The following is a 10,501-nucleotide window of genomic DNA, read 5'->3' on the forward strand; positions in this document are numbered from 1 at the left end:
TGAAGTGAATTTCTTCTGAAGTAATGATGGGGTTGTTAGACTTAATTCTTTCGTGCTGTTGAATAGCAGCTTACCCATCAGCACTTATATCCTGCTTAATTTTACTTTTATTATTAAGTCTAGAAGTGTGCAGGTTTACTTCTCAAATGGTATAAAAGATGAATATAAAAGATGTTTTTCTAGGATGAAAGTCAAGTAGCATTCAATGGAGAACTGATTTCTCTGCAGTGTGAAGGGTGGTTTCAATGCAGGGAACTGTGCACTTGGGCCAAACAATGTACATAATGCCAAATTTCATACTTTATTCAGGTGAGAGCTGCTGGCCACCCTTGAAGTGTGTGACTATAGATGTATTGTATTCTTGTTGAATATGCATTTGCTTGCATTTTCAATTGCCATTGCATCTAAAAATCATACTGAATTCCAATGGTCAAACACTTCTGCTCACTGTATCCTATGGCTGTGTATTCAAATTACTTAACAAGACTAGACTATTTTGTTCCTGATTTCTCAGAACTGCTTCTGCCTTTGTACAGGAAGAGAGAATAGACCAGTTTCTTGATTCATTTGGCCACTGGCTTTGGAGAGAATCCTTTATGACAGGATTGCTGAAGTGTGAAGGGTGCTTGGCACCAAAATGCAGACTGCAGTGTAGCAACCTTTGGTAACTGTACCTGATCCACAGGTGAACATGGGCAATGGACAGAGCCCAGAAAACCATTCCAGCTCTTGTATTTCCTTCAGAAGAACAATGCATAACAGTAGTCCTCATGTAAATGAACTCTGAAGGTACCAATATCTGTAGTGGGATACTGCAATTAAGAAAAAGCGATTAAAAAGTAAGGCTCTACCTTCCTGATACACTTAGCAGAAAAGGGTGTTCTCTGCTGAGAGTATCCCCTTTCAAATCAGATCAACTGAGGTCTGAAAGATTCTGCATGGGGAGTTCCTCATTCAGCATACTCTTTGAGCTGACAATGTACAACCTGGCCCATAATGTACATGCTTTCTGGTACGCAAAGCAACAGCAAACAGTTTTCAGTGAGCATGATTTCCTGTAAAACTGTTGTCTAACTAGCACACTGTGAAGACACTTCTAAACCAAAAATACACATGTAATGCATTTGGAAAACTACCCTCAAGTGCTTCTCTATCCAAGTTCTTTCTTGTAAACAAAAGTGCACATACAATACAGTTAGTTTTTAAAAGATTCAGTGTCATTTTCATTTTGTATGAGATGCTTCTCATGGGGACATCTTTAAAAAACACTCTATCAATCTCTGTCAATTTCTCGGAGCAGTCATTAGTGAAATGTCACCTTCCAAGTTCCTCACACTGGGAGTTTAGACAGCTTCAGCTTTTCAAAATAAAAACTTAAGCTAACATAATTAGTACACTTAGTTAAATTCACTTAAAAGCAAAATTATTATAAAGAGAGGCAAATAAGTATGTTATATTGTAACTGCAGAAAAAAATAGAAGTATTGTGGTTTCTCTGAACAAGATCTATATTTCACTATTTCACTTTCCCAATGGCCACCTTTAAACTTCTGCTGAATTTTCTTTGTGTAAATAGTCCCAGTTTATTCAGTATCTGAGGTCTCTGTTCTCCCCGTAAGGCATATTTATGTAATTAGCCAAGATGTTCTGGTGTAAGGCTCTTACGAAAAAGAGCAGTTGTCATAGATGAAGACTTTCCAATGAAAATGGAACAGGTAGTTTTTAAGTGAGAAGGTAAATTATTCTATATATGTAGGGGAGAGCAACACCAAGATCGTTTCTGGGTTTTTAGCTAATGACTGGTAAAAATACACAGAGAGTCCTCAGACATTGGGACAGGAGACCAGGATATTCAAGTATTAGATGAATATTCTAACTAATTAGTGATGCTTAACTGATTTCCACATTCCCTTGAATTCTTTGCTGCACAGTCACTCATAGGAAAGACAGAAAATATGCCCAGCTCATCTAGCATAGTGTCAGAGGACTTATGATAGTTGAAATCAGTGTGTTTTGAATTTCTGTAGTTGCAGGAGGGCCTTCAATGCCGTGGGTCAGCACTCTGACATGTATCTATCATGTCTTCATATCACATAAAAAGCAGAGATACCACCTCACTATCATTCTTCTCTAAAAAGAAAGAAAACCACCACAGAAGTATTTTGTAATACAGCTGGGGAACCAAATCCTGTCAGTATATGTGCTAAACTCATTTAGTATCTTGATGTCATCAAAGCACTTAGGCAGAGCTTTGTTTAATCGTCGAGACTCTGAAGAACATAGTCAGGAGGCAAGTGCTTGGGCAAGAACAACAATGTATGTATATGCATGCACATTGCAGACTTTTAAAGCAAAAGAGACATGCCTACCACTAGAAGCTACTTCCAGGATTAACAGCCCTGGAGCATTTCAGGTCACAGCTTGATACTTAAGAACTTAAAGCTCATTCTTGTTCTGTACTACATGTCTATGCGCTTTTGTGAATCTGAGTAATGTAATATGCACTAATGTTAGATATCAGATGAAGATAAAAAGGAGGCAACTATGTAATCAAGAGGAAATTGTATACTGAAGTTAACAAAACAGCAGTTTTAGTTTTAAACTCCCTAGTCTTTGATTTTACAGAATTCCTTATCTTCTGTGTAACTGAGCTTTCAGAGATTAACTTCACCCCCCATTTCATATCTTATATTTTACCTATTTTATTTCCCTTTAACCTGAAATTTTGATGAAGCTGATTAAGTCATCAACTTTGGCTGCAAGACACAGGAAAGATCTGTTGTACAAAGAATAAATAATAGATATGATGACACCTAGTGGTACTGGAAAATAGGTATATTTATTCTTTAAAGACTAAAGGCTTAATAAAGACATTTTGGAATGCAGTTTATATCCCTGTATTTAAAGCAACTGAATAAGGTCATCTATTTGTGGTTAGTCTTCATTTGAGTATTTTGAGTATATTGAGTATATGATTTCATTTTCACTTTTATTAGCAAATGGGCTAAAATATGGAAGCAATTATCATGTGAATCAACATTTTTTTATGTTTAGATTTAAAAATATCTGTGTATTGCCTCTTAATATAGAACACATGTAACTCCATCTAGCCAAGCAGCAGCTGGATCATGCAAGGTGATTTAAATATATGCATTTCTACCTCTGTAGCCTAAAGGCTCTGCCAACTTTATACTCATTTTTCTCAGAGTCTCTGGTATATCAAAATGACCAAAAAGAAAGCCTTCCTCCCCCACTGTTGTACTATTTGATGATAGCCTCTGTGTTGGCCAGACCCAGTAAGATTTACACACCTTCTTTGCTAGTTCCCAGTTTTCCTTCCTATGTTCCCTGCATTGCAGTTTAGCATCACAAACATCTGTCACTTATCATGAGTAACAACAACAAAAAGGGACAATCAAGGTATTCAGGCAGTATGTGAGAGCCTACTAATGAAACAACAGAATGAAGAATAAGTTATAAAATAGATAGAGGAGAGATGGATAATTATGTTTATGGAGATTTGCTGGATTGTACATAGTCAGAAGGTCAGCAAACAAGTAGAAGTAAAGAATAAACCTTCTCTTCCCAAACACTATTCTTCAGTGGATAGTAAATCTGAATTACAGTATCTCCATCACTGAACCCATAGAAAAAAAAAATCTAAAAAGAGGTATGAAGGAAGGAAGATAGCTGCATAATAGTATATTATTGGGCCAATTCTGAGGAGCATTTCAGGGTGTGACAAGAAACACTCCGTTCACAGGATGGTGCCAAGACTCATACAGCCCAATAAAAAGGTGATAATAGTCTGCATTACCATTACCATTACTGCCTTTTATTGTTAACAAAGTCCAGATCATTAGCTGTAATTTTCTCTTGTAGACAAAGATACTTTTACCTGTGTCTTGAATTCTCCCATACATGTCTGTGATACTAAAGAGAGAAACAATGCAAATCATAATAAAGATACATGAATGGCATAAAAAACTTACAGAAACAAAAAATGATACTGACAAAAAAGGCAGAATTTGACTTCTTTTTCCTCTAAATTTATATTACAATTATCTTTCCAGCAAGAAAATTAGAACAATTTTAGACATTGAGAAAAAGAATCATGGAAACATTTTTATTTTAAAAAGCCATATATGTGCTCTTCAAAACTCCTCCTGCCTGCTTGAATTATGGGTCCACTCCAGTATACAGACACTTATCAATGAAATGTTCTATAAAATAAAGTAATTTAATAGCCCCTTTTTCTCAGGATATGGCTTTTACCCAGTAGTAAAGACAAAACCAAACTCTCTTCCTCCAGTCTCTGAATGGGGAATGATCATGTAGAAAAAAAATATGGAAGAACTTCCTTCTTTTCCATGAAAACTGCAAAGGAACAAGAGTTGTTTAAGTGGTAAAAGTAGGAGTTACTGCAGGAATCCATAGTAGGGTTCAGGAGCACTGTAGATGGACTGGCAGTCCGTTGTGGCAGGAACATACATAACACAGCATAAAAGAATAGTTTCTTCCAGAAAGTGTTTACAATCTAAGTTTTAAACAAAATTCACAAATTATAAAGTGCTGAACGTATCTTATAATTAGAAAAGAAAACTATGTAACCTTTGTCTTGTCATGGAACAATATGATCTTTAGGAGCCTGATAATGTGAGCTGCCTGTTTAAACCATTAATATCTTGCCTAGATTTTCATATGAGTTAAGCGTATGTAGTTACACTAAATAAAACTCATTGCAATGATTAATGTTAGATGAAAATAAACATACATATTATATGAGGGCCTGTATTTAGAGAGTGCAGAGATGTCATACTCCATAAGTGTCAAGAGACAGTATACTTCAAGAAGACTTTGGAGAAAGAGAGCACAAAGTACTGAACAGACACTTTAAAGGATGCAGCATGCTCTAATTTCTGTGGCCAGCCAGATGGGGGAAAGAAGGTTATATTTTTCATGCATGTCATCAAGAGAGATTGATATAAATATGGATATGGGTAGAGATATAAGTAGATAGGTACTGATGGATTATATAATAATAGAAGAAACAAACCAACTTTTCAGCCCTATTGGGCAATAAACTCCCAACAGAAGAGGCACAAGACTTCTCACTTGTAATCCTTGTAATAAACTACAGAGAGTACTGACAGGCTGTCATTTTTTCACTGGCACAGAGGGTAGACTAATCTGATAGGTATTTTTCATATTTAGCTTCTATGACTCATCACATGGAAGGACAGGATGAAAGAGAATGCCTCAAAAATAAAAGCCAAAACCTTGGATTTACAAGAAGAAACCCAGTAGACTAATTGGAATTTAGCTATCAAAGCTTCAATGTAAGAAGACCTTTAACTGTAAATATTTGGATCTCTCCATTGAACTAAGTTAGGTATATGCTTCATTTCACTTAATCAAGCCTGACTTAGATGAGCAGTATATTAATCTGGAGTAGCAGGATAAAATTAGTTTTTTGATCACTTACATATAAAACCTAAAGCACTTGATCATATTGCTGATATGTCTGTTATTAACAGATCAATGAATCACATTGTAAACAGGGATACTCATGTAAATTACTTCATTATTATTACTGATTTCCCCAGGCATCAGTCAAGCAAGATGGTTTTAAAGTTTTAGGATACAGCTTAATAAAAAATACGTGATGGTGTTGCAAGGAACAAGAAAAATAAGAAAATCACTTCATATATGATGAGAGCAGATTTCATTTCAAAAGATTAAATGGAAGGCAGCCATCTTGCTCTTAAATCTATTAATTTTAATAATCTTACGCTATGAATTACATTGCCTTTTGGTTTGTTAACTCCATATTCCAGAGATATTTATTTCGCTGAAGGAAGCAGAGGCAGTCTTTTCAAAGACATTTATTTATGAATACAAAATGTTCAGCTGGAAACTCAATTGTTTACATTCTTGGTTGCCAGCTTTTTCCCATTAAAGAGATGAAATCTTTTCAGATTATTTTTATTGGAAATTTCATTAGTGTTTGTAAATAAATCATGTTTACAACTGAGCAGGATGTGTGAAAGCGAGTCTGTGCCCATTCTGCATTTTCCATTCCTCCCTGTCCACTTCTATCTATTTGTAGTGCTGCCTATTCTTTTGCACTTAGTCACGTTAATCCCTTGTACAGACATGTACCCCACTCACAGAATAGCTCCCAGAGGGCATTTTGACACCTTGATTCATATTTCAGGGGTTTTCATGTCTCATTTCTACAAAACAATATTACAGTATGATGGAAGTCTTTGAACTGGCCCCAGCAAAACAGAAATCCCAAAGATACAAAGATCAACTTAGAAACTACCATTTGTCACTCATCTACATCTCAAAAGAACCATGGGCTTCACAAAAGCAGTGTTTCTTCGATAGGCAGGATTTAAATTGAAAGAAGAAAATGAAGAAGATTCCTCATAGGATATCACTAGAGTAAAATCAAAGTCAGGATATTTGAAACAAATATCTCAGAAAACAATTGGTTTTCCCTAGCAGAAGCAGTAAATTCAACAAAGTACATACGGTGTAATTCTAAGAACTGTTCTTCATCCATTGATACGAATAATGCCACTCTTCCTCATGTCACTGTCAGTAAGGGTACATTATGGAAATTTAGAGTGGCATAGAAGATAGATTTGTGGTAATTATTATCTCTGGTGAGATTTGAAAACATTGATTTTTTATGTTTAATTGACATTTGCCGGAAAGATAGTAGAAACAGAGTATGTTTCGCAGCACCTCATATCTTTTAACAGATCAGTCAGTTCTTTTGTTGCATTTTTTTCATTACACCAGTGAGCCATAGATGCATAGCACTTCTCTGAAATGGCCCAGGAATGTTTGTTTTTGTTTTTGTTTTCCTAAGGCATACACACTACTTGAATATAAGTTAGTCTATTCAAATACATTTTATATAAAATTGATACGGGATGTGGAATAAAGTTTTGTTGCAAAAGCAAATGTGAGTTTCACCCCTGGAAATATAAAAACAGTGTTATAGATGTGACACTAGAAAGTCTGATTGCATTGTTTAAGAAGTCGTTAATAAATGGGACACACATCATTCTGCCTCTGTATTTGTCAACCCTTTTGCTGTGTTTTTGCAGCAGATTGCTGATTTCACAACAGTGAAAAAATCAGCAGTAAGTGAACGCAAATCCTTAATTTCATCAGTGCAGACAACAACAGCAACAGATAAATGAAGCCTATGGAAACTACCTAGGCTGCTGCTGCTGCAGTGGAGAATGAGGGGGAAGAAGACATGACACAACTTCCTTCCCCCCAAATAAGGAACGCCCAACACAGTACAAACATTTGTACTACCCAAAATTACTCAGCCTCCTCTTGCATACATCATACCATTCATAGCTTCTCATATCATTTGCTGCATTTATGGGAACTCGGCACGTAACAGGCTGATGAAGCTTTTGATAAGACTAGTGGCATACATACCACAATTATTACAAAAAACATATAATGATTTAGTTTTAAATCTAGAGCTCTGTTTTTAACCTGTAGTCCTCAGGCTTAAAGCATTGGCAAGGTTTTTTTGAGGAAGCTACAGGAAACTAAGAAAAGCAAGCCTATGCTTAAATTTAATACACATGCATCTGAACTTCCACTGGGAAATGTTTCGGTGTCCACAAATTAAATGAAAGACTGATAATCACTGGTCTGCTCAGGGTAAAATCAACAACAGAGAAAATCACTAGTGTAAAACACAAGCAGGGCTGTGAAAAGGGATATAAAATGTTGTTCATATTATAAATGACAAATTTGAAGGCCTTATGCTTGATATTTACATGTACTTTTTGTATAGCACCAACTAGACTGCCTCATAATTAGAGTTAGCTCCCATGAGGTAGAGAGTAATTGCTCATTTGTAGATGAGGTACTTCTGGATCAAGAAGTGATTAAAATATTTATATTGCACAGCTTGTTCAATTCACTCATATTATCAGATTAATTTACTTTAATTCACTGTGCATCAACATTTACACGGTTTTCCTCCAAAAATGGTACTTGAAATAGAATAACTTTTTATTACTTATTTTGCGGCTTAATAATGCCAGTATGTTGGATGGATAGATGGCTATTCTCTCATTAGCATTCTATATTTACTCTATAAGTATTATGCTGTGTATTGGACATGAAAAATTTATAGGTGCTTATGATGAAATAATTTTCAGCCTGTAATCTCTAAAGAATATGGTTTGAATTAATAAAGATTTACTAGTGACACGTATACATAATTTTGCCAGTCCTGTGAAAAAAAAAAAAGGAAAGTTTTTTTTTCCTTAGTCAGATTAAAAGGTTTGTTTTGAAAGGTTTCATAAAACTTGATATTCTAATCTGACCTTTATTTATAAACTAGAATCTCTACATCACTGTAGTATGTGTTGATTTATCTCTCAAAGAACTCAAGACTGTAAATTAGATGGAATAAAAATCCAAGGGTCTAATAGGTGCCTGAAAGTCATCTCAGCCTATACCTTAATATGTTCCATCCATGGAAACAGATGATAACATACTTGTCAGTGGCAGGGCTAGTACTTTGTTTACAACACAGAATCACCAGATTCCCAAGGTGGGACTTTCAGAAGTGTCATTAAAGTATCTGACAAAACTGCTATTGATACATCTCACTGCAGTTTGAACAGATACAGCCAAGGCCCAACTCCTTGGGATTCAGAACAGGTTTTACAGCCTGCCTGAGAAGATGGGCAATTGCTCAGGTTTTAACGAACTAGTTTAAGCTGACTTGGATATGTTCATCCAACTTGCTTTTACCCAGCATGGTAGACATAAATGCACTGTCTAGCCATGGCAATATTGAGAAACCCTGCCAGCTCTGGAGGCTTTGCATCATGAACACCTTTCCATGGACCTATGTGGAAAAGTAGTGAAAGAGCACACAAAAGGTACTTCATATTCTGATGTAGACCGTTCTTGGTCCTGTGAGATAAAGTACTACCAATACATAACTCATAGAAGAGCAGAACATTTAAGCTATGGTTATAGGATAGACTAGAATATCAGAGTTTACAGTTTCTTTTCCTGCAGACCCATTAAGCTGTGATGTAGAAAAAGTAAGATCTTTCTTTAGAATTAACAAGATTAGGACTTTAGGATTCCAAGCAACTACTCTGAAACTATTACAGAAAGTCAAAAATTCACTTCAGTAAAAATAAAAAAGAGGCAATGTCCTTGTATTACTAAACTCAAAACAGTTGCTTTTGGTCAAAAACCTAGCCTTCTACTGTATTTACCATGTTTACCTCCAATATGGAAATAGGGATGGTATAACTGACAAAAGACACAGCTCCAGAACAAACTGAAACATATCTTTACAGTTTATTGCATCTGCTTTACATATTGATTTCTCAAGCATTTCCTGATATGTTTTTAGTTAAATCCTATTAAAATCTAATTTCTAATTCATATTAGCTACATAATTACTAGTATTTCCACCAGAATCAATCAGACCATTATAATGATTTTATTAGTACTGCAACTTCTCACTCGGCTACTAACAATTCTAACAAGCAACTCAAATGGGCTAAGTTAGTGAAAATAGCATATCTCTTTTTTAATCAACACATAACTTTTCGGGGTAGAAGGGGTCAATTTTATTTATCATTATATCCATAATTCAATACACTTCTGTCATTATAGTTTTGAGACTTAAATTTTTCTGTGCTACATACTTCTGCAAGACTAAGAAACTCTCAGTAAGGTCATCATGCTAATAAAACTTTATTATTTTAGCTTTTATTTCCAGAAATCTGTTTGCTGGTTTAGCAGTTTCACAAGACATGTTGCCAAAAGATCTGACTCAGAAGTCAAAGATTCTAACCTGCATGAAACCTGCAAACATGTAGGTCTATCATTTGCATATAAAATGGCCAATGCATGGACTAACCCATCTTCAACCAAACTACAGCCGAGAAGGAGAGCAAATTAACTGGGGACTAATTAGATTTTGGGTGATACAGAACATGTGTTTTTCTCCTGTTGTCAAAAGAAACTCTGATAGGTAGAGTCTGGCACTCTTGGTTTTATGGATACCTTGCGTGCACTTAAGAAAAACAAATGTCAAAGTCAGAATAGTTTTGTAAAGTAATTTTTAAATAAATATTAAGTGATATCCCTAAGTTACAGTATTTATTTGCCATCCATTTAAGTACATATGGACAATGTTCAGTGGACAATTTAGGCCAGGGGATCCACAGCGAGTCTTGTTGCCCTCAGGAAAAGAAGAAAAGATGGAAAAGAGCTGTCAGAACTGTGTACTTTCAGTCCTGTCAGACACAGACTGCCTACTGTGTCTGCCAACAGAAAAGAAAAGAAAACAGACACTTCTCCAGTATCAGACTCAATGATACCTCTTAAGAGACCTTGTTGTGGTTGGTTAAACAATAGAGAAAAAAAAGAATTAGGCTAGAGGAATGTACTTGCCAAAACAAACACCCACAATGCCTCTC

This window comes from Apteryx rowi, unplaced genomic scaffold, assembly GCF_003343035.1.
Source record: "Apteryx rowi isolate R43461 unplaced genomic scaffold, aptRow1 scaffold_358, whole genome shotgun sequence".
NCBI lineage: Eukaryota > Metazoa > Chordata > Aves > Apterygiformes > Apterygidae > Apteryx > Apteryx rowi.